Source organism: Myotis nattereri (assembly GCF_964212035.1).
Source record: "Myotis nattereri genome assembly, chromosome: 1".
Taxonomy (NCBI): domain Eukaryota; kingdom Metazoa; phylum Chordata; class Mammalia; order Chiroptera; family Vespertilionidae; genus Myotis; species Myotis nattereri.
The window spans coordinates 80,468,202-80,494,805 of NC_138075.1; positions in this window are offsets into that span (position 1 = coordinate 80,468,202).

Genomic DNA, 26,604 nt, shown 5'->3' on the forward strand with positions numbered 1-26,604 from the left:
ATAGCAGGATATAGAAACCTACTGACCAATCAGTGATAAGAATCATCAGAATTCATCATAGCTGGGGTCACAAACAAGATCTAATCGAAGGATAAAAACTGATTCCACATGAACTAATGAAAAAAAAATTGATTTAAATATTAAAAAATATATTTGTCAATGTGATTCTAGGCACAGGCTTCCCATATATTGGTCATTTTTTAGAACTTTATAAGCACTATCAAAGGTGTAATTGGGTTTGATATTTTGGACCCTTTTCTGAGACAAACATTTTAAGATTCTCATTCATCTTTTAGTCAATTATGCCTGCTTTGCTTGTTTGGCTAATGACCCTGTACTTTAAAAGTGTTTTAAATTAGTAGTTCTCAACTAGTCTAACTGTCTAAAAACATTTCTGGTTGTCATAACTAGGGTGTGGGCTGCTACTTGCTTCTAGTGGGTAGAGAAGCCCAGATGTTGCTAAACATCCTCCAATACGCAGGGCAATCCTGCACAACAAAGAGTTATTCAGTCCATATGTCAATTGCTGAGATTGGGAGACCTCGCTCCACAGCAAACTGGTTCAGACTGAAGACCTTTCAACCTCAAGTCAACATACTGATAAGGTAAATACCTCTCCAACACACTTTCAAGTGAATTTTTCTACTTTCTAAATTGGTTATGCTGGCCATGTCTCGTAAGTGGGGCCCATGTGAGGGAGTAATCTACAGTCAGTCCCAAGAAGACTTGAACAGACTTACACCTATCTATTTTTGGGTCTAAGTAAAATAAAAAAAAAAAAAATTACCCATGGACATAGGCAATAGGGTGGTGAAGGCCTGGGGCGGGGGATGGGGATGGGCTGGAAGAAGTCAATGGGAGAGAAAAGGAGACGTATGTAATACTTTCAACAATAAAATTTAAAAAAAATAATAATTGTAAAAAAAATAGTGTTGATATTTGAATTAAGGATGAGACCAATCCTCAAAGTACACTATGCTTCTATTGAGAAAATTTCTACCTTTGTACATGCACTGAAGGCCAAAGAATGCAATGGGCTGAGACATGGCCACTCATACTTATAAAGTCCATCAAACTGCTATGTTTCTGTAAAGGTCAAGACCCCAGACACCCAGAACAAACATTCCCCCATGGAAAGTTGGGCATTAGCAACTACATCCAGTTGCTAGGCAAGTTTAGGTCAGCCGTGGGAGTGAATGAGCAGCCTCCCACGATGAATGATGTACAGCTCCCTGTGACCCGTGGAGCGTATTTCAGCAACCACTGGTTTGTCTCTGAATAGGTGAGATCCTACATAGGTTTGTTAGAGGTTCCCACTTGTTATTACTCACCCACGCTTTCATATATAAGCTGGCATTGAGAACATCAAAGGTCATTTTTACATTAAGACTTCTGCTGGATGAAACTAAATTGGAGTGCTAAATTTAAAGCAATAATGAAAAATGATTTTTCATTTATCAAATAGCTAAGATATATATTTTAAAACACAGAAAAGCTTGTGAAGTCAGCATGAAAAAGAGTAAGAAACATCATCCACAGCATTACAACTCCTAAGGCAAACAGATTAGGATGATTAATAACAGTTTAATTTGGGGAAGAATAATGTTTTAATAGCAGGAGCCAAGCTGAGAGTAAGCCTGTACTATACAATGCTATCTTAATGTTACTAATGGGAAGGCTATTTTGAAGCAACAAGACATGCGGGGCCAGACTATCAAAGGGACAACATAACTAACTTAACTTTCACTGCTCACCTCCCACGTGAAACCTAGGCTTTGGCAAAGCAGAATATGGCGTTTCCCAGGCAGGATATACCACCTGCTGTCACATCTCCATGGTTTTATACTTATTCTTTTCTTATTTGGTTGACCAACCCCATTTTTTTTTTTTAGAATGTGTCTTATTAAGTGAACTAAAATGTAACATCCAAAGAAACATCGTCTCTTCCTCCATGAAGTGGTCCCTAGGTACCCTAAGTAGTCCCTATCTCTTTCATGTTCCAATACAATTTATTTCTAGTGTAACTTACAATGACATACATGTCTTTACATTTTTATTTTCAAATTTCGGGTGTGTAAATTGGAGTAATCGTCAGTTTATGACATACTCTCATCATTGACCCATGTGTGATACATTTTCAGTTATTTAGACACAGTAATGTAAAAACATCCATGAACCCACCAGACAAAAAGGTAGGACCTAAGGAATACCTCCATGTTGCCATTAGTTCCTCTTGGTAACAATCCTCTTCCCCAGCCTCTTCGCTACCATGGGAAGCGACTGTCATCTTGAATCTTACCTTCATCCTTTCCCTGTTTTCCCTTTCACACGGTGTTTTTATCATAGCATTTACATATATCCCTAAAAGCAGCATGTTTCCATTGTTTTTAACTTTTTGTAAAAGGTGTCATGTTTTGCTGCAGTTTGTCTTCTGTTGATACACATTCGTGTTTTTTCCAGGTTCTTGCTGGTGTGACCAGGACTACTACGAACATTCTTGGGCATATCTTCCATGGCTCATGGGCGAAGCATAGTCTGTAAACCTAGGAGTAGAGTTGCTAGTTTTTAAGGTATATGATTGTCCAACTTTGACATACAACATCATTCTATTTTCATAGTGGTTTCATCAATGCACACGTAAATGAGAACCTATGAGCTTGGGTGGATCCTCAGACTCCAACATGGAGACACAGGTGTGTCATCAAGCACTTTGTCTTCATGTAAGGATGAAAGAGAAGCAAGAGATAACTCCAAATATTCTTTTCATATTATCCCCTTAGCTTTGCCTTGCTGCTCCTAATCTCAGGTCAAAGCTGCATCCTTCCAACACCAGTTCAAAACGGCCCCTTCTTCACCCTACGCGTTTCTCACAGTTGTGTTATGTTTATTGGAGTGTTCCTCAGCTTAATGTTGAAGGAGGGAGGCAGTCATTCTGCTGTGTTACCATTATGACATGTTATGATAGGTATGTTCAGCCTCAAAACCAAACTTTAAGCCCTGACTGGTTTGACTCAGTGGATAGAGCGTTGGCCTGGGGACTGAAAGGTCCCAGGTTCGATTCCAGTCAAGGGCATGTACCTTGGTTGCGGGCACATCCCCAGTAGGAGGTGTGCAGGGGGCAGCTGATCGATGTTTCTAACTCTCTATCTCTCTCCCTTCCTCTCTGTAAAAAAAAAAAATCAAAACCAAACTTTAAAAAAATAGCAAAGCACCATTTTTATCTACTACTTTGTCAAACATTCTTTTAAAATAAAAATTCCCAAATTTAGCAAAGATTTGATGAAATGGCACCTGTTGGTGAACTCTAAGGAAATACTGACTATTTTGAAATATGTATAGAAACATCTTTCATTGCATAAATTCTTTCATACATTGACTCCACATTTACACTTAATGACAAAAATATGTATTGCTGTATTATATATGATAATTTAAAATTGAAACAGCTTAAATTTTAACCCTTGGAGATTTATTACCTATTTATGGTACATCCAGAAAGTAGAATATCTTACAGCCATTTAAAACAATTTTTGAATACCATATATCAAATATAAAAGAATACATTAAAATATTAAGTGTTTATATCTGGGTTATCAAATTATGGATGATTTAAATTTTCTTCTTTCTACTTACCGGAGTTTGCTAAGTATTCTCTAGTGAATATGTATTATTATATTGTTTTTAACAAATTAACTGCTATACATCACTTATCCTTAAAACCCTACTACTCACAGATGACAGAACTACTTGAGCTAAAATTCTAATGAATTAGCCCTGCAGAATCTTTGACATTTAACTGGTAGCTTTATTGTCTTGACAAAAAAAAAAAAAAAAGACACAAAAAAGAAACTCTGAAAATGGTAGACATACCAGGAGTTTTAAGAAAATAGACTAATCCTCACATCTCTGAATCATTCATACTTTACTTAGTCTCATAAAGCTTCTGTAAATAGTATCTGATTCAGTGCTAACATTTTAATGTAAAGAATCACATACTGAAAATGAATAACATGTATATCAAGCTCCTTTTTTATATCATGGAAGCAATTGGGGTCAGAGCCACTATGAATACTTTCATTCATTCAACATTTAACAAATATTTATCAAGTGCTGCTAAGATGTTAGGTGTTCTTGTAGGTCCTGGAGATATAACATTGAATGAGAAGTAGTCCCTGACCTCACATCTAACATTCTAGGGTAGAGGCAAACAATAAACCAAGAAATGAATAGTTACATAGCATAAGCCAAATAGTAAAATTCTTACAAAAGCAAAGAAACATGGTAATAGAAATATTAAATAGTACCTGAGAAAAGTCGCTACTTTAGACAGGATGCCAGCGAAAGCACATCTGAGGGGTCACATTTGAAGGAGATCTGAATGATGAGAAGGATGGAGCCATGCAGCTCTTTGGGAAGAGTGTTCAAGGCCAAGGAAGCTTCAGTTACTCTGACCCTGAACATAGTCAGCAGGCTAAAGACACGGGGAGCACGGAGAATGAAAGAGAGTGGTGGCCAAGGTATGATCATCTATGAACATGCAGGACTGGGTAAGGACTTTAGATTTTATTCAAGAACTAGAAGCCTGGTGCATGAAATTCATGCATGGAGGGAGGGATGCCCAGCCTGCACCCTTTCCATTCTGGGACCCCTTGGGGGATGTCTGACTGCTCTCAGAGGATCCCTGCAGGATCGGGCCTAAACTGGCAGTCAGACATCCCTCTCACAATCCAGGACTGCTGGCTCCTAACCGCTCACCTGCCTCCCTGCCTGCCTGATCACCCCTAACCACTCTGCCTGCCTGCCTGGTCACCCCTAACCGCCTCTGCCTTGGCCCCTGCCACCATGTCTTTGTCTGGAAGGACGTCCAAAAGGATGTCTGGTCTGATTAGCATATTACCCTTTTATTAGTATAGATGATAGAAAGCCATTGGAGCATTTAAAATAGGAGTACAGCACCCCCTTCATTCTCAGTGGTGTCCTGGTATGAACTGTAAATTATATTATCACCTTTTCTGGCACCCAGTCTCTCTGGCCCTGGCCAGTGAGTTTTCTACTACACTGTGTTGCGTATATTAAGGTATTTGGCACCAAAATTTCAATCTATTCTCTTTCTTTTTTTTTTTAAATGAGGGGATCCATTTATAATTACATGATGTAAAATTGGGTATATAAGCTATACTTTATAGAAAAATGTAGAATTAAGGTAATAAAATCTACTTTGTGAAGAGTAGAACTGTTGGCTCTCTTGGATAGAAAGTATCCATTCTGTACAGTGAGTGGCATTGACTTGAGCAACAGGTTTACTCCAAATACCTCTAGGCCAGACCTTTTCCCTGCCATCATGCCTTTGATGGAGGCCTTGGCCAGCTGGCATCAGCCTTAAAAACATCAGGATTACAATCTGCAGAAAGAGAATTTACTGCATCTTCTGAGTGCAGGGCGACATCTAATGCATTGTTTGTCCCCCAGAGCCAGGCACATAACAGAGCCTCACTCAGTATTCTTCAAAAATAGTTAAACTTGAATAATATCAGACCGTAGAATTTAAAGATACTGAATAGTCTTTCAACACCAATTTTATTAGGTTGACAGTGTAATAACTGGAGGGTTAATATGTAATATACAATATCTTATTGCATTTTATCATATTAATGAAGTGTGACTTCTATAACATTGTTTTGCACCTGGTATTTCTTTTCCTTAAATGTGATTAATCTTTCAGTCAATAGTTGATAACAGTTAATGAACCACATTTCCTAGACATAAAGTTAACTGATAAAGTTATAAAATTACTCAGAAATGGCATTTTGTTATGTGAAATTAATATAGCACTGCGATTTCTATTTTTATTGTTACATGTATGTATCTGTATTTGATGGTTGACCATATTAAGTGGGACAGTAGTATACGGAGATAACTGAATGGTAGTTCAACGTATATGTAGTCAAATGTTAAATATAACAATGGGTTTTTATAGGTAGTCTATTAAGTACAATTGTGTTTCCTTACATTGGCAATCCCCATCTGTTCTTAGACTGTAAACTTTCCTCTGGGTTTGTTAGAAGGAAAGAGGGTTTCTCAGATGAAGTACTAAGTTTTACAGAACCAGTTGCAACTGGACATGCCACTGTAGTTTTCTTTATGCTTCACAAGCTTTTCTTTGTTAATGTTGCCGATACTTGTTCAGGAGGAAACGTCTCTTTGCAAAGGCTCTTAGGATACATAGAAAAACAAGAACAAAAACCTGGGCCACCTCATCCTCCTTTGTAACATCCCCAGCGTAGGCTAATTATCCATAATATTAGACTTAGAACACTGGCTAGAATGACTTTCCTCTTTATAATACAGATATTTTTTCTCTGCAGAGTGTACAGTCTAGTCCTCAGGCTAGGTGCAAAGGCCACTCCGGTACACTCCCACCCACACACTTTCCCACACAGAGGTGCTCACCAGCACTCAGGGCTGTTCATTTAGTTGATAGAGTACAATGTGTTGTTTCTGAGTTGCCAAATGTAATAAGCCTGTTTTGAGAAAATGAGCAGACCTCTTGGTGTCCAGAGTGAACCCTTTGGTGCTGCTTCGGGGGATATCAGGGAGAGCGTTGACCTGTGGGCTGAGGGTAGAAGCCTGGGCTCAAGCCTTGCTCTCCCCCTGGCTGCCTGTGTGACCTCGAATGAGCCATCTGAGCTCTCAGATTGTGTCAATTCCCTCACTTCTTAAAAGAAAAGGATTGCAATGATCTGTAAGGTCTTTTCTAGCTCTGAAAAATTTTTAATGCTCTATTTAGCTTAGAAATAGAGGCCTTTCTTGTGGCTTATATACGACCTGGTACTTTAAACCTTTTCTCCTTGCAGCTGATTCTCTATAAAGTTAAATGTTCATTCTTATGCCATGGTTTATCAGAAATGAGTGCTGGGAAATGTGGAAAATCCTATATTTAACTTCTCAGAATTGGATACTAGTTTTATATAAATAGCAAGTTGTTATCTGAGTAGATTACAATGGATTTACTATCAAACAAATTAAATCACTGGGGACAGAAGTGTTTTTAAAATTGTCTGAGACAATCAATCTGGGAGTAAAAAAAATTTGGTACCTGCCAAGCTGTCCTGTATAATTCAAGGATATGTCACCCAAGTACTTCATTTTCTGTGACCAATAGAGAGTGTTAGCAGAAAAGCAATGATTGGAGAGGGGACAAGTGTCTGCTATTCTAAATAGTAGACTATAGGCTTTCTGGAAGTTGTAAACTAGCATTCGAAGGAATGAGCAAGAATGAGCCGAGAAGTTAAACAGGAAACAACATAATGGATAATGTCTCCTTCCTTTGTACAGGAAGGAGACATGGGAGAGAGATATAAAGTAATACTGTGTGGCCAATTAAGTGTGTGTATTACCAAATATATTCAAAGAGAAAAAAAAAGGAAAAATGTAAGAAGGGCATTGTGAGAATAAATAAGTCATCTCTTCTGTCAAAGAAGAGTTTAGACCAGCGATGGCGAACCTATGACATGCGTGTCAGAGGTGACACACGAACTCATTTTTTTGGTTGATTTTTCTTTGTTAAATGGCATTTAAATATATAAAATAAATATCAAAAATATAAGTCTTTGTTTTACTATGGTTGCAAATATCAAAAAATTTCTATATGTGACATGGCACCAGAGTTAAGTTAGGGTTTTTCAAAATGCTGACATGCTAAGCTCAAAAGGTTCGCCATCACTGGTTTAGACAGCCACATGACTTGCAGCTCCCTGGGGGCCGCTATCTTGAAACAGCAAAGGCCAACCCCTCCCTTTGAATTAGCCAATCGCAAAAGACTGTGCACCTGACCTACAATCAAGAGTGAGAGATAGGTCATGTGTGTCAGGGATTATAAAGCTGAAGCAGAATTTTTGGATTGGAACCTAGATTCTTTGTCTGCTGGAGTTGAAGAATGAATCCACGGACAGAAGGTGGTATAGCAAAGGTGGAAATTTATTAAAGAACAAGTACAAACTTCCACGTGGGGAGAGGGAAAGGGTCCCGGAGTTCCCCTTTCCATGGCTTATAAAGGCTGCAGATCTTTGTGCCTTGATATGCCCTCTGATAGGTCACTATTCCCTCAGACTGGTTACTATAGTAACTTCTGAGCTCAAAGGTCATGTGAGGTTTTTCCTCCTGTCCTTCCTTATTGTTTTCCTATTCCCTTTGGGGTTTCTTCTTCTCCTTCTGGCTGAAGGGCTTCCTTCTTTTTAATTTTGTAAATAAAGACCTTCTGCTGTTTCTAGTCCCCTCATTCTATGGAAATGTAACTGTTGCAGCTTTTTAGCTTCCTATTCTATGGAAATATACCTTCTGCTGCTCTGTAGACCTGTGCTTCTTCCATAGTCCCATTAATTTCTAAAATTTCCTAAAAAATGTCTTTTTCACCCCTAAAAATTCCTGTTTCAAAGCCAAGCAGACCACCTGCTTGGTGTGCATGTGCTTCCAGACCAAGTGCTACATACCTTTCTATGTAGAAGTAAAGATATTCGCCTTGCTGTCTGGCTCCTGAGTATGTTTTGTGTTCTACCAGGACCTCTGAATTTGGGGGCTTGCCTTATTTCTTTTAGCATTACTAAGGTCATGAACAAGAAAGATTATTTGAGCTCATTAGAATGGAAGGAAAATGGTGAGGTGGAGAAGGCCCATGATAAAAAATGTGCACAGATGTAGAAGGGATCAGGAATATTTGTATTGAACAGTCAATATAAAAAGAACAGATGATTAAAAAAAATAAGTAATGCTTTCCTGGTGAGATTTGGGTAATCATTACTAATGGCAGTATTCAGGTCTTTACATTGAAGACATGATAAATTTTGGCCAATTAGAATCATGTTTGTTCATTGCCCCAGAAAAAAAATATTCTATTACTAATCAGAGCCATCCCTAAAAGGTGTGTTTGGAAGAACAGGAGTCAGCACATTTACTTTGTAAAGGCCAGTGATAAGGGAACCAGCTAGAACTGTAAGAAATAGTGATAATTCTCTGTTAACCATGTTTGTTTTATTCTGATTAAAGAAGGCATATTCTAACCTGGCTGGCAGGTACACGGGGACCTGGGAGCTAATCTGGAAATGCAACCCATCTGACCCATTTGGAGCTGCCTAGTATCATGGAAAGATTAACAACTTTGTGCAGAAACCAGAATCGCCAGCCCTTTGAAGATCCCCAGCCCTCTGATTACCTGTTAACTGCCCATTTGGCACACCTGTTAGCTACTTCCCCATGTAATCTTTGTCCTTCTATCTAATGCAATATAAGCAGTTGGCTTATGGTGGAGTGCAGAGCTGATTTTGGGAGATGACCTGCTGCTCTCCCATACTTCTGGCAGTATTGGAATAACCACTCATATAGGATTCAACCCTGTCTCTGCTTAATTGGCTCAAGTAGAGACAGGCAGCAGGGACCCATTGTTTGTCCGGTTACACCAGTATGTAAATATAGTTTATGCTTTACAATTGCATTAATCTTCTTATTGCTGCTATAATAAACTACTACCAACTGAGTGGCTTAAAACAACACACATTTATTATTTTACCATTCTGGAGACTAAAGGTCCAAAAATCAAGATGTTATCAGGGCTGCACTCCTGAGGGACCTAGGGGAGAATCCGTTTCCTTGTGTTTTCCAGCTCTAAGACCACTTACATTCCTAGGATCGTGGCTGCTTCCTCCATCTCCATAGCCAGCAGCAGAGCATCTGTGAATTTCTGTCCTTTCCTGACCCTGACATTGAGCCCACCCAGATCACCCATGATAATCCTCCTATCTCAAATCCTTAATTAATCATACCTGCAAAGTTTTTTTTTGCTGTATAAATGAACATATTCTAGAATTAGGACAAGGACATATTTGGAGGCCATTATTCCATTGGCCATATAGGTCCTTTTGTCACTTGTTGCAACTACTCAACTTAGACATTTTAGAGGAATAACAGCCACAGACAATATGTAGATCAATGGCAGTAGCAGTGACCCAATAAATCTGCATTTACAAAACAGACCATGAGTCAGAAGTGTCCTATTGGTTATAGTTTGCCAGTCCCTAGGACAGATTATTTTTTAAGCTGCCATCCTAGATATTTCAAACAGGAATAAATGTAATATAGAGAATTAGAAGCTTATACACATATTAAAAGAACTAAGAGAAATGAAGTAAAAAGAGGGCTTTATAGGCTTTCAGAATATTCAGTAGAGCAGAAGCCCCAAGGAAACAGGGTCTTGGCTGTCTACAGCACTGGCCTGGGTGACTTTCAAGAGGGAGACTGGAATCCCTGGAAGCTCTTCCTTCACTCATACACCTGCTCTTAGATGGTACCGAGTCCGGAAATGTAATTTCCTGGTTTTAGCTCCATCGTGGGAGAGCTTAGAAGGGTGTGAGTATAGTCAGTATCTTCAGATAGTATCTGGCAAAGATGGTGAAATCTGGTTTAAAAAAGAAATAATTTGAAACAAGCATGAAGAGATACCACAAGCAGATACACCACATAAATATTTGTTGAAAAATGAATGGGATTCTTTATGCCAGAGCATAGTTTCCAGTTCCATAGTTTGACTGATTATAAATTACAAGCATATATGTTAGTTTTTCTGTTTTTGTTTTTTGTTTGTTTGTTTGGTTGGTTGGTTTTTTTCTCCCACAAACTGGACCCATGCAGCCTACCTTGCTGGCTTTGAGGCCAGTGAGAGCTAGATCCTAATTCTGCTTCTACAGCTTTCCATCTGCACGGCCTTGAGCACTGCTTTAGTGCCAGTTTCCTCATCAGTAAAATATTTGTGATAGTAGCTATCATATTATTTAGATGGGAAAAGAATGAGATAATTTGTGATATAAATATATGCTAAATAAGTAACTATTGTTATTCACCCTTCCTCATTAGCTCCTGAGAATGAATGCAAGAAATAAGGTGAGCCCCCAAATTGTGGGTTCCTGGTAGAACACAAAACATACAGGCAGCAAGGCAAACATCTTTACTTCTATGTAGAAGGGTGCGTGCTCAGGTCTGGAAGCACATGCACACACCGAGCAGGTGGTCTGCTTGGCTTTATAATCCCTGACAGACGTGACCTGTCCCTCACTCTTGATTGGAGCTCAGGTGCACCATCTTTCGTGATTGGCTAATTCACAGGAAGGGGTTGGCCTTTGTTGTTTCAACATGGCGGCCCCCAAGGGAGCTGCAAGTCATGCGGCCAAAATGGCAGCTTCCAGGTCACACAGTTCAAAATGGCGGCTGTCTAACCTGTTCTTTGACAGAAAAGATGACTTCTTTATTCTCACACTGAATATCTAAAAGAATTTTAAATAAAGGATGGGTTCTTCCTTGAATGTTCTTACTGGGGAAAATTCTTCAATTTGTCCAAGAACAGCCCCCAAACCAACTTTATCAAGGAAACATATCAGATCTGAGACTGTAGCAAATGTTAGTGTAAGACTCACCATCTGTTTTTGCCGACCTCGTGTAAAGGGAATGTCCACCAACACCTCAGGCACTCTCAGAAGGTGTGGTGGAAGAAGCTTCCACTGTTTTCTTTTCCTTTTCCTCACTGCCTTTCCTTTCTTCTCTCCTCCCTTACTCATCCCACCCCATGGAGGAAATGAAATGTCTTATCCTCAGGTACAGAGGCTCATCTGCATTCAGGTGAAAACTACACCTAAAAAACCAGGTCAGGTTGACTAAGTCTGTAGACCTGGCCATCCTTAAAGGAGAAGAAAATCTCTTTTTGGCTTCAAGTCCCTAACATATTCTCTGTTCAAGCTGAAATCTGATTCTCATTTGACTCAGTTCTCTATACACACACACACACTGAGTGGCCAGATTATTATGACCACCTGACGTTTGTAGGCAAATTAGCTATAATTTCACCCTGAAGTTGCTAGAGGGTCAAATCATTATAAAAGTCTGAATAGCACAACATACCTAACTATCATTGCTAATCAAGTTCATCCTATCATGTTGATGGCGTATCCCAATGGAGATGGCTTCTTCCAGCAAGACAATGCGCCATGCCACGGTGCTCATATTGTGCAGGAGTGGTTTCAAGAACATGAGGGAGACTTTACCTTACTTAGGTGGCCCCCACAGTCACCAGATCTCAATCCAATTGAGCATTTGTGGGACGAAGTTAAAAGAGCCATCAGGCAGCTGGTTCCACAACCACCAAATCTCACAGAACTGGACAGTGCTATTCACCAGGCATGGTGTCAGATTCCTCGCATCACCTTTAACATCTCATGGAGTCAATGCCAAGAAGAATCACCGCACTATTGAAGGCAAAAGGTGGCCCAACGAAGTACTGATGGGGTGGTCATAATAATCTGGCTGGTCATAATAATGTGGCCACTCAGTATATATATATATATGAAATCCATATATATGGATTTCAGAGAGGAAGGAAATGGGAGAGAGAGGAGTGAGACAGAAATACCAATAATGAGAGAATCGTTGATCCACTGCCTCCTGCATGCCCCCTACTGGGTATCAAGACCTGAATCACACTGCGACCTCCTGGCTCATAGGTTGATGCTCAGCCACTGAGTCCCAGCAGCCGGGCTGACTCAGTCTCTTGTTCAGATTCTCTGGTCATAACTTGGGCTGTGGGGAGAGGAAAAAGTGTTAGGATTTATGTACCAAAGCCTACTTTGTACCTTGCACAATTTACTTGAGACATTTTCTTTCTATTTTTATCTTTGGTTAATAATGACTTTCATTTAAAAGTTTATTAACATAAAGCTAAAAAAGCATGCTTTACTCTCTGCTTACTATTCAAAGATATATAAAAACTTCACCTAAAATAGTTATTGTTTCCTTCTATGTTGTGCTACATTAATTTATTTGTTAAGAAGGTGTGTGCTTTTACAATATAACAATTTGGTGAATAAACTGTAGAAGGGAATTGCACGGTTTATGAGACAGCGCAAGGAGACCTAGCATGCAGAAGTATGCATTTATGCATTTTACTTTTTTGGCACATTACATATTTTGTGTCAATTAAAGTTTCTACCTTTATTATTATCTTTATAGATGAGAAACGCTGAAGATATTTAACTTGCCCAAGGGTCACACAACTGATTTTAACAGTGTTCTAAGAATTATCCAGAGACAGAAACAATGAAGAAACACTCAGCTTTGCTGTTTATGGTCCTTAGCCTACAGTCAGCTCTTTGCCATTATTTTTGGTCTGGGCACAGGGAGGTTCCTCACATACACATGCCCAGGGGCTCCTGACGGTCCTCAGGCACAGAGGAGCCCTGCAGCAAGCCGGACATCAGCAGTACAGCTAAGCTGCGGAACCCTCCACTGCCAATCATCCCAGAGGCAAGAGCAAGTGAAGAATATGCTGTCAGCTCCTGGCATTTCTCTCTGTAGAGAAAAGGGAGTGCTGGTTAATAGAGGCCAGAGGTCTCTATGACCTTGGGATGAATTTCAGGGGTTCAATCATTGAGTAGCAGAAGGGAGAGGACCTAGCCTAAGGCAGGGTAGTAAAACCTCTCCTACAAAGCAGAAAATCAGCTGGAACAACCCACTCATAAGTAATAAATTGGTATTAATAACTTTTCTTAGCTGAATTACTGTGTGCATTCTGTTAAGCCAACAGAAATATGAACTTATCTATGAGCATATCTACAAGTATGTATTGCCTATAGGAGGATAGTTACAATATCCTACTTTTATTTTTTTCATTTATTTGCCTTTAATATCTAGATTAATATCAGTAAGAACCAACACAAACAAAAGTGTTGAAAACATTAATATTCTTGTTTCTGGGAATTTATAAAGTCATTTTAACTTTCACTCCCAAACTCTGAGTTGAAAATATGATAAAGAGTTCTTCCTCCAAACTTCTAATATTTCAACTCAAGGCAGCATAATTCAACGAGTTAGAACACCATCTAGGCATCAGCAAGTATAAATCCTAGAATCCTGAAGCTGGAAGTGTCATTAGCTTCCTGCAAATTAATTTCTGATTCTCAATTTCCTCATGAGAAATGTAGAACTGCTTGATAAAGTCACTGGCTGTGGAAAGGCCAAATTATATAATAACTGTGAGGACATTTTGAGAATCTCAAAAGTTAGAAAAAAAGTAGGTTATATCATTTTAGAAATCAGCATCAACCTGACTTGCACACACCGTTGAATTTTGTTGGTAATGGTGCAGGTGTTACATCCACAGGGGAGTTATTTCTTCTGAGGAAAAGACTTCCAACTCAGATTTTCAAACCCAAATGTCGTTCTCTAGAAGGACACTTTTCACATGGATTGAGAATATCATAAAAGATCATGTACAGACACACGAGCGAACTACGTTTGAGTTCATTTAGACTAGTGAGGTGGCTACAGGGTGCCTCATGTTATGAAATTAAGCTTGATTTTATTCAACATCTTTATTAATCATCTAGAAGATGAGAAAAACAACACATTCATTAAATCTTCAGGTGGTGCTAAACAGAGAGGCATTCAGAGTCCATTGTGGGGAAAGTAACAATATAAAAAGATTGGGTTAAAAAGGAGGCAGAACAAAGCACTAATGAGTATTTGTTTTGGTGCAATAAAGGCTCCAAACACACCTAGAGTGGAATATAAAATGCTGCTAAATGCCTCAAACAAGGCAAAAGAAAACAATTAGTGATGATAAAATACCAATTATAATATTATTGGCAGCAAAAAAAAGAGCTGTTTGACTAGATTCTTATTTTGTTCTCATGCCATGTCATCCTTTGTCTATCATTAGACAGAATTCAAATTATAAATGAGACATGCCAGACAAGAGCAGGGTCTGCAGCTTGTGATGCAGGACTAGGACTGTAAAGGGACCACACCTGGGTGTCCCTTAAATACGCACTCTAAGACGGATTTCATCAAGACAGTTCCTACCAGCTTGCTAAGTCATGGACCTCTTGTTTCTTGTGGGACCTTAACCCGCAGTTTATCCTACATTGAGCTACCAGAATCATCATCTAACTTTGGTCAATATATCAGTTCCTTGTTGAATGAGTGTGCACTTTCATGAGCTTAAATATCTCTGAATTAAGGCCTCTATCATTTTTCTCCCCCCCCCCCTTTATTTTAAAGATGGTTGTCAGGTTAAAAACAAACAAAAACCTACTCGTTGTCCCTTTACATATATATTTTTAACCCTTCAATATGGCCATCTCTCCTAATTTTCTTTCCATCCTCTCCATTTATATCAGGCATGGTCGCAGCAAGAATTAGATGGCACATTCAAAATACAATACTTCAAAGAGGGTTTATTTACAAAGGGACTACTTACAGAGATACACGTTTTGGGGAACTATATATATGGTGCATTCATCCAGGATTTACTATGAGGTTGGCTGTTAGGCCCTCTAGGTCTGAATGGATAAGGAATGAGTCAGAACCTGGATGCCCAGCCCGAGTGGCTCAGTGGTTGAACATCCATCTATGAACCAAGATGTCACAGTTCGATTCCAGGTCAGGGACCATGCCGGGGTTGCCAGCTCCATTCCGGGAGCAGCCAATCAATGATATCTCTCATCATTGATGTTTCTATCCGTTTCTCCCTCTCCCTTCCTCTCTGAAATCAATAAAAATGTATTAACACACACACACACACACACACACACACACACACACACACACGAACTAGGAAAGAGAAGCCATGGAATATTGACAGCTTTGAGAGAAGCCGTGACAGCTGATTTAGGGCCACACAGACAGCTGGAGACAGTATTGGTGGGAAGGAATGAAGGGGTGAATGCCCTGATCTCACTGTCCTCTCTCCATCTAGTCACCTTTGTGGGCTTTCCATTCGCTGAATCAGCCAGAATTCAAAGGGAATGGGAAGTCATTCACATCCCATATAGGTCACTCTCCCATGGCAGGGAGCAGAGTGGAGAAGGGTAGAAGGACGTATGTGGAGGGGTAAGTGGAAGGTATCTGATTCTCAGCCCATTAAAAAGACAAAAGGTTTGGAATGAGGCTGCAGGTAAGTTAGCCACCCCTAGCCTCCTCTTACCTGAGAATATGGTTAAAAGGACATATACGGAAACTAATAATTGACCAAAATTTATCATGTTTTGTTATAATAAACTTGAGACCAAAAGTTCTGTTATCATATAAATGAAATATATAGTATATACAATGTTATAAAATTATAAAAACGCTTAAAAAATTACAAGCGAACACCCAGGAACCCATCAAACATTTCAAATAGGCAATTATTCTTATGAGTAAAATCCTCCTACTACCCTCCCTGACAACGCTCTTCAACCCAGAGGAAAACATTGCTCAAGTTTTGTTTTTCTTTCCCTTGCTGTCCTCCATAGACTTTTCTTTTAACCCTAAGTAATATAATTTTTATTGTTGCTAGTTTTTTAACTTCCTATGAGTGGTATCATACTGCATTTACCTTAATCTGACTTGCTTTTTATCACTCAACATTATATTACTGAGATTCATTAATATTGTTGCATGGAGCTATTGTTCATTTACTTTCGCTGTCAGGACGTTTTATCATGTGATTATTTCACAATTATCTACTCATCGTCCTTTGATAGACACAGTGTTGTTTACAGTTTGTTGCTGTTGAAAATAAAGTCCTTATGAATATCCTTATTGGTGTTTCCTAGTACACATGTGCAAAAGTTTCTCTAATCTAAATTTGGTAATACTGCCTTAGCCAGTTTGGCTCAGTGGATAGAGCATCGGCCCATGGACTGAACGGTCCTGGGTTCGATTGCTGTCAAGGGCACACACCAGGATTGCAGGCTCAATCCCTGGCCCTGGTCAGGGCTCATGTGGAAGGCAACCAATTGATATGTCTCTTTCACATCAGTGCTTCTCTCTGTTTCTCCTTCTCCTTTCCACTCTCTCTAAAAATCAATGGAAAAATATCCTCAGACGAGGATTAACCAAAAATAAATAAATAGATAGATAGATAGATCAATAAATAAATAAATAAATAGAATTGCTAATTCTGGGTAAAGGGTACATTTATTTTAAGCTTTACCACATAATTTTATATATTTTGTATCAGTTTATTCTCACAGACTCTTAGCTATGGCATTCTTTTAATTTTTGTGAGCCCAGTGTATGTGAGAGAGTATCCCATTGTGGATTTTTAGTTTCAGGTCTGTGACTGCTGAGTTTGAGCATCTTTTCACTCTTTTTTCTCCTGTGTAAAATACTTTTTAATATATTTCCCCTTCTTTGTGAGATATAGTTTTTTTTATTTTCTTATTAATTTATAGGAGATTTTGTATTTTCTGGACTTGAACATTTTCATGGTTGTGTTATAAATACCTTCTCCAAGGTTATACATTTAAAACATTCTTTAATGTCTCTTTTGAGAACCAAAAGTTTTTAATTTTATATGTATTAACTTTTTTCTTTGTGTCTTACATTTTATTAAAGAAATACTTCCTCTTTTCAAAAAACATAAACAGAATATTAATTTTGAAAAAAAATATAGTTTTGCCTTTTACCTTAACTATTTGAGCCACTAAATTTCTTCTCTGAATAATTTTATTTTTTCCTGGCCATTCCTCTTCCACATAAATTTAAACATTTTATTGAAATTATTATGGGAATTACATTGAATATCTAGATGAAATTAGAAAGAACTGATATCTTTAGCACATTTGTCCATTAAAATATTTTTCTAGCTCATTATCTTGGTAGATATCAACACAATTGACCTTTTTTTTAACTTATTGATCTTCCATTCAGCACAATTGCCAGTCTCTTATTAATTAGATAACTTGTCTGTACTATGTGGAGTTTTAAATGTAGGCACAACATCTGTGAAAAATTATTTTGTTTCTTCCATTGTAATCCTTAATACCTTTATTTTTTTTTTCTTTAACTTATGATTCTGTCTAGTAGCTCAGGTATGTTGAATAGATGAGGTAATTATGGCCATCCTCATCTTGTTCCTGAAGTGAAAGTGAAAGGAAATGCTTCTAACATTTCACCATTGGGTAGAATTTGTATTGTAAATAAGCATAGTATTTTTAAACTGGAATTTTATACCTCACGTAGATAATTTTTATGTCAATTCAGGAATAATATTTATTGAGAAATATTGACAGTTAATATTGCAGAAATTGATGCTACAGAGCCCTAAAATTAAGTTTATGAAGATCTGTCTAATATGCAAACAGATTTGGAATAAAACTGGGAGAATAGTTAAGTCTTTGTTCTTCTGAAATCTCCCCTCATCCATTCTCAAGGCCCTAACCCACCTCACTTTATTATTACTTGGAGAATAGAGTCACCATTGTTTGATATGGTAAAGATTATGAGAGCAATATGTTTGAGGGTAAAACATGAGGACTTATGTCTTTCATCAAAATTGCTTATTAGATATCCAACTGGTAATGTCAAATAGGGAGCTAACTGTAGAATCCGAACTTCAGAGTAGAAGTCCAGGCTAGTGATGGAAATCTGGGAGAAGTCAATATATATATAGATGGCATTTAAAGTCATAAGACTGGATGGAATTCTCTAGGGATGAGTAAAGACAGTAAAAAGAATCAAGGACTGAGAACTGGGAACTCCTACTTTCAGATTTGGGACATCAAATGACCCTGACTAAGGAGACTAAGAGACCAGTGAAGAAAGAAACCCAAGAATGCACAATTTACCTGAAGCCACGTGATGAAAATGCTTAATGGAAGAGGTACAATCATTTGGTCAGATGATGCTGGTAGATCAAGGAAGAAGATTGAAAACTGAGCACCTGATATTAACACAGAGATCATTATTAACTTTCATATGGTTCAGTAAAATGGTTGAGGCTAGGTCCAGTATAGAACAAGAAGATAGGACATCCTATACATAGTTGTGTGACTTAGTATGTGTGCTTAACTACATAATATAAATAGTTTCTATGTGCTTAAATAGTCTTTAATTGATCAGTTTTAATGGATGAATAGTATTCTTACATGTAGATGTTCCATAGTGTATTTAATTAAGTATATATGCTTGGATATATGAATTCTTTCCTTTTCCTTGTTGCTTCTAAACATATCTATCTATCTATCTATCTATCTATCTATCTATCTATCATCTATCTATCTCTCTATCTCTCTATCTCTCTATCTCTATCTCTATCTCTATCTATCGCTATCTATATCTCTATATATCTATATCTATCTATATATAAAAGCCCAGTGACTGGAACAGCAGAATGACCAGAATGACTGGTGGCTATGACATGCACTGTGGCAGCCAACCAGCCTGCTCCAGGCCTTGATCAGCGCCCCACCCTGCCAGCCCCACCCCCGATTGGCCCCCAAAACCCTGATCGGCAGTGGGGCCAGCTGGCCAACTGCCACCAGCCCCTCTCCCTGGCTGGCCCCACCCCTGACCAGCCCCCCACCCCAATTGGGAGTGGGGCTGGCCAGCCAACTTCCTGCGACCCCTCCTCCCCGCCAGCCAGGCCTAATGGGCCCTCATCGGGGAGGACTGGCTGGACCCCACCCCTGCATGAATTTGTGCACCAGGCCTCTAGTAGTAGAATAAATATTTTAAAATACATTTTTCAATTTCTGAACATCTATGCTTATTTCCTTGGTTAAATCGCCAGACAGACTTCCTGGATCAAAGGATACAAGTACTATGTCATATCATAGTCCATCAAAGCATATCATGTTATGATATTTCACAAAAGAATACTAATTGTTAGTAGTGAAACTGGAAGAACCATATTTATCTACTATTAGTCCAATAAGTGAAAATTAAGCCTGTTGAGAGGAGCTTTAATCAGAATTTTTAGAGCAATTCTAAGACTCCCTGCTTAAGTTAAAGTGGTTGAAAGTCAAATCTTGTTAATATTTTTTCTTTCTTTTTTTTCGTTCATTCATTTATTTGACTTTTTTTTTTTTTTGATTGATTACAATATGCTTGACCCTGGGGAAGACAATAACCATAAGACAGACATAATCCTGTTGAGCTATATAGCCTTATATCATTCTGCATTTCCTTAGCTGGCAAAGAGTATATAAAGTAATTTTGCCTTTATCTCCTCTTACACCAGTTGATAAGTAGGATTTATGTAACTTTATGTGTTTAACTGATCTCTTGATGCAGAATTAGGACCATTATACCAGTGATTCAAAGAGAGCCTTGATTGAGCTGGAAAATTTTGAGGTTAAGTAGTCTGATTCTTTCTATTACTTCTAATAATTATACTGCCATTTATCATAGGATATGGATTTATATATTTTGAGGGCAGGGCATGAAGGGTGAATGTCAGGGAACCATAAATTACTCCCATGTGGGGGTTTGGCTTTTACATTTTATTGATGGGGATTGGGGATTGGTAGGGTAGTGGGGGTGATTTATTAATTTATTTAAAACATGGTTAAATAAAGATAAAGTATCCTCTTTGACTATACTTGAAATGTAAGAAGTCTAATCTTATAAGAACAAGAGACAAAAGATAGGTTAATTAAACCTAAGATTCATCAAGGGAAATAGAATTCTGTCCTCTCTGTTATTAAGGAAGCCTAATTGGTTAAATATGTGTTTGGTTGTTATAACAAAAACAAACACAATTGCCATTACACTGGTAAAAAGAAAAGGTGGAGAGAGAATACATATGCTTGTATGTAGGAGAGAGGAACTCTCATTTAACACGTTTCTACAGCCTTAAAATGTTTCCCTTCTAGTAACTTATCCTGGGAAAATATTTGGATGTATTCTCAAAGATTTATGTATTATGATGTTTATTACATTGTTATTTATATGAGTGAGAGTTGAAAACAATATAAATGTCCACCAATAAGCACTTGGTAAAATAAATTATGGTATATTCATATGATTTATAACTATGCAGCAGTTTATAATCATATTTTCAAAGACTATTTGATGGCATGGAGAAATATTCACAATATAAATGTTGAATTAAAACTGTCAAATACAAACAAACAGCATTAAAGAGCTACCACTTATTGAACATTAATTTTGTACTAGGATATGTACTCAGGGCTTTATAAACATCTCATTTAATAATCCTCCAACAAATCTACAAGATAGCTATTGCTATTCTCAATTTATATACTGTGAATCTAAGGTTGGAGAGTTAAGCTACATTCCAAGTTCAAATTGTCCTACTAAATGGAGCAGCTTCAAATCTGCAGAGGCACTGGAAGGAAAATGTTTCTTAAAATTAAAGACATTCTATGTGCTTCAAGTTCAAGGGAGAGAAAAAGTTGCAGATTGTGAAATAAAGTTAAAATTTGCAGAGTGTTTTATCTCTAAATATAGTTTAAGTTAATATGGTAGGTGATAAAGGTACCATCAAAATGGTTTTAATTTGCATTTATCTGATTATTAGTGACATTAAGCATCTTTCAAATTGTAGCCACTGTGGAAAGCAGTATGGAGTTACCTCAGTAAATTAAAAATGGAATTGCCTTATGACCCAGTGATTCTACTTCTGGGAATATATAAAAAATGAAAAGAGTAATTTGAAAGAATATATGCATCCCTATGTTCACTGCAGCATTTTTTTTTTTTACAAGAGCCAAGATTTGGAAGCAGCCTGAATGCCCATCAGTAGATGAGAAGGTAAAAAAAGGAATACATTTACACCATGGAATATTACTTGGCAGTAAAAAGAAAGCAATCTTACCTTTGGCAACAGCATGGATGAACCTGGAGAATATTATAAATGAAATAAGCCAGTCAGAGAAAGACAAGTACCATATTATTTCACTTACTAGAGGCCTGGTGCACAAAATTTGTGCACAGGTAGGGCCCCTAGGCCTAGGCAGCAATCAGGGCTGATCTGTGGTGCAACCAGCAGGGCAATCGGGGTCCCCGCTCTCACTCACCTTGGTCTGGCGCTGTCCACTCACCAGCCCCGCCCCCCCCCGCCACTGATCACTGTCTGTGGGACAACTGGTATGGCGATAGGGGCCCCCGCTCACACCTGCCTTGGCCTGGCACCACCCACTTGACACCAGTTGCCATCTTTGGGGTGGCCAGTGGGGCGATCAGGGACCCCGCTCTACTTGCCGTGGCCTGGTGCCACCTGCTCACCTGTTCCACCATCCCGCCACAGCCCTGCTCTCATCAGGGCCCATCGGAGCTGGCAGTGCCTCCACTGCTGCCTGCCATGTTCCACGCTGCCCACTGGTGGTCAGCGCATGTCTTACTCCCAGTCGGCCGAACTCCCTCCAGTGGGGACAATTTGCATATTAGCCTTTTATTATACAGTGGGGCCTTGACTTATGAGTTTAATTCATTCCGTGATGGAGCTCATAACTCAAATTACTCGTATGTCAAATCAAAAAGTGAACAAGTGAGACACGTGATACTGGGCTGATGTTGTGGCGTTCACTGTGACGTTCGCTGCGCCAACTAGCGGTGGGGTATCTGAAGCTGGCTCATAACCCGAATTTTAGCTCGCAACTCAAAGCAAAAAAATGGCCAAGAGATGGCTCGTATCTCGAAAAACTCATTAGTTGGGACACTCGTAAGTCAAGGCCCCACTGTATAGGATATGTGGATTCAAATGGACAAAATAAATGAACAAAAAAAATAGAAACAGACTCATAGAGACAGAAAACAGAATAACAACTGTCAGAGGGGAGGGAGGTTGAGGGTCTAATGTGAAAAAGGCGATGGGATTAAGCAAAGAAAGAAGCACTCATAGACACATACAATAGCATGGTGATTACCAGAGGGAAGGTGTGTGGGGGGGTGGGGGGGAGGTAGAAGAGGATATGGGGATGGGGGAGGTAAATGGTAATGGAAGGAGACTTGACTTGGGTGGTGTACACACAATACAATATACAGATGATGTATAATAGAATTGTACATCTGAAACCCATATAATTTTATTAACCAACTAGAGGCCTGGTGCACAACATTCGTGCACTTGGGAGTAGGGGAGGGCCCTCAGCCACCCTGCACCCTTTCACAGTCCGGGAGCCCTCGGGGCGGGACGGGGAGGAAATGTCAGTTGGACATCCTTAAAGCTTCCACAGAGGTGGGAAAGACTCCTGCCACTGCCACTGGGCTCACCAGCCGTGAGCCCGGCTTCTGGCTGCATGGGGCTCCCCTTGTGCGGGCGCATTGACCACTGGGGGCAGCTCCTGAATTGAGCATCTGCCCCCTGGTGGTCAGTGCATGTCATATTGACCGGTCGTTCCACCATTCAGTTGATTTGCATATTACCCTTTTATTATATAGGATGACACCCCAATAAATTCAATTAAAAATAAAGCAGGTCCTGTCAATATTTTTAATGAAGTGAGTAAAATTATCTGATTTCTGTTTTAGAATGATAGCTAAAGAACTTCACCAGGGATGGCATTGCAAAAGTACCGTTGGCAATATGTGTAAACACCAGTTGGCCTCATCTATAGGGAGTGGTACTGGAGATGGAGAGGAGGACACAGATTAGAGACACATTGTGAGGAAAGAATTAAATTGGCTCTGAGACAGATGAGATGTTAACTTTTAAGATACAGAAAAGGGAAGGGACAAAAATGCCTTTAATTTTCCAATAGTAGTGGCTATAATCACAGCAATAACTTATGAAATAGGAAACCGTAGGGAATTTTCATATGTAGGACAGATGACCCTGAGTTTGTTTTTGAAGTTTTATGTGAGAAATCACTTTAAGGAGGCAATACAGAGACAGAAGGTTTTTGGAATTCAAGGGAGAAAACAGTGTTTACTGGTAAGTATAGATTTGAGGGTTATTTGCATACTAAGTTTATTTGAATCTATGGGAATGAATGAGATTTCCAACAGATATAGATCAGGGCTCGTCAAATGGGCATAGATGGGTGTATCTGAATTACCTGAAGAGTTTCCAAATTACATAGTCAGTCCTTGTCCATTCCAGAGGTTCTGTTGTGCCACTCACCTTTTATAGGGTTTGGGAAATCATGGGTTGAAAAAAATACACAGGATTGAACTAATGTTTTTAAACTGCCAGCCATAGTGATAGATACTTAGTAGAAGCTTATTAAATAAGTGAAGAATTTATGGATACAATTAGAATTATTGAATCAAGAATCCCTGAATGAAGTGTTAGGGTTAATATAACTCTGATCGTGTACCTAATTGGTGAAGGGATATACCAGAAGAGATATTTCCTTTGTAAGAGCAACAGGGACTGAAATAAATCACTTAGCATGACTGGGCTTACATGTGGTTTGCATTTCAACATTGTATACAATATACTAAACAAAACAGAGGAATCATAAACAGGAGAGAATAGATTGAATATACAAGAAGATGAAGGATAGAGAAAAATGGAAGAGTCATATGGGTAAACTATTAATGAAAAGAAAAGAGTAGGGGGGGTGAGGTGGGAAATCTCCTCAAGTCATCTACTAAGTAAGGATTTTAGCCCAGGACATCCCGGGTGCCAGAGTGCCTCAGTCCAGGACAGGACAGCTCTGAAGGAATCAGATATGAAACATTTGAAGATATGCCCCTTAATTCACAAAGATTTTTACTTAAATTATAAAGAAACATTTCTGTGTGATCACAGAGGAACTAGAAGAAGAACCTCAGAGAATAACAAAATATACATAGATGCTCATCATCCTCCACATCTCTGCCATTTCAGCTCTTCTTGGTTTTAATGTGAAATGGTGTTAATATGTGTTTCAAATGTGTTTATGTTAGAAAGCTTAAGTGAATTACAAGAGCTTTAATTTTTTTGCTTTATAGTTTCTAAATCTTTCTTCCAGGTAAAGTGGTAATTTAGCGGGTGGTAATTCAGTAAACTTTTGTAGTGTTATATTTGACTACATTAGAAAAATAAGATGGCAGAGTTTTGCCATTAAAATATATTTAGTCTATTTTAGACAAGCCAGACTGAGAATGAATAAAATGACAAATTAGTTTATCCTCGAGTTAGTTAGGGGGAGCACTAGGTTAATCCCATGTAGGACATAATTAGCTCAGAAAGTTACATTCTAGAATATAAAATTAACTGCTAATGGCACTGTTGCAACATCTCAAGGACCAGTCGGTGGATGAGGGTCTGGACTTCAGTTGTGATCATGGAGATGGAGAATAGAAGACATAGTTTAAGGGTAGAGTTTAAGGGTAGCATTAACAAGACTTAAAGACACCCCTCCCACATACACGTTTAGAAAAACTCACATAAACACACACACACATCCCACTGACAGTCCTTGCTCTTCTTCTCTGTGTGGTATCAGCGTGCCCTCAGGTCTGTTGCATAGAGAGTCCTAATGTACTTAGGCACATTCCAAAGGCAGATAGCAGGTTTTCACAATTTGTCTTCCAGTCCGAACTCTCCCATGAGGGGTAAATTCTGAAGCTTGATATAGCATATCTGGAAGTCTGGCACTAAGAAAAACAGAAGGTGAATCTTCTTTGGGTTTGGTGCGGCAAGAGATATCAAAATCAGGGTTCATGTGGAACGAGAAAACTAATGTTGGAAAAATTTTTAGACTAATGTTTCATCATTTTGCAACTTTCCAGGTAGCATTCATTATTCTATTTTTTCACTTGGGTAGGGGGACTGCATGAGATTGAAACTGATTCTATATGATTCTCTCTCTCTCTCTCTCTCTCTCTCTCTCTCTCTCTCTCTCTCTCTCTCTCTCGTACTTCCCTGACTAGTCCTTGGCTTTTCTGAGAGTGTCCTAAAGGTTAATCTCCAAGGTCTTTTGTCTAAGGCAAACTGCGGCCCCTTGAGTGTGACTCTTCCACAAAATACCACGTGCGGGCGCACACGTACAGCACGATTGAAACTTCATGGCCACACTCAAGGGGCCAAAGAGCCGCACGTGGCTCACGAGCCGCAGTTTTCCGACCACTGGTCTAGGGTATAGGGGAGCAGACATTTTCATATTCAGCATGTGAAACCATGAATTGGCATAAACTCTTTGAAGGACTATTTGGCTATATTTATCAAGAGCCTTAAAAATATAAGCCTCTTCTAGATTTAATGTGGCTGGTTAGCTTCTTACGTGACACCACGGCTATGGTCTAAAAGGCAAACCTACTGAACTGAACCTGAGGAAATTGCTGAGAAGAACTTGATGCTGTTAGCCATTGCTCCCCTGTCTAGCTTAGCTCCTCCTGGTGGGATACGCACTGTCCAGCATCTCCTAGAAGACTAGGCCCTCTATGTCACCTGGAGAGTCTGCACTGGTATTGCTTAGGTCCCTAACTAATCTGAAGTGCAATTCTTGTTTGCCAACTTTGTGATTATATCAATGTTTTAATTATAGGAAATTATTTTTTCTTAATCATGGAGGCAAAGAGTTCCCACCTTCTTATTCCCACATCTCACTGGAATTTATACTCCCAAATAGGTATCCTTTCCCCCCCTCAAGGCCCTGTCATTCTCCCATGGGAATCTCAGTGAACAAAGGAAAATGGAAAGTTCTATATATGAAATGAAGAAACCATTGTGAAATAGCTGCATTGTAGACACATACCCTTTCCCATTGATCTTTGTTCTAAGAAATCAAACACATGGTACACCCATAACCTAATTTTATCCTGGAAAGAGAATGATTAAATGAAACTACTATTCAGATAAGTCTTGGTCAGAATGAGTACACTGTTTGTCATGTGTCTCTTAAAGAAACT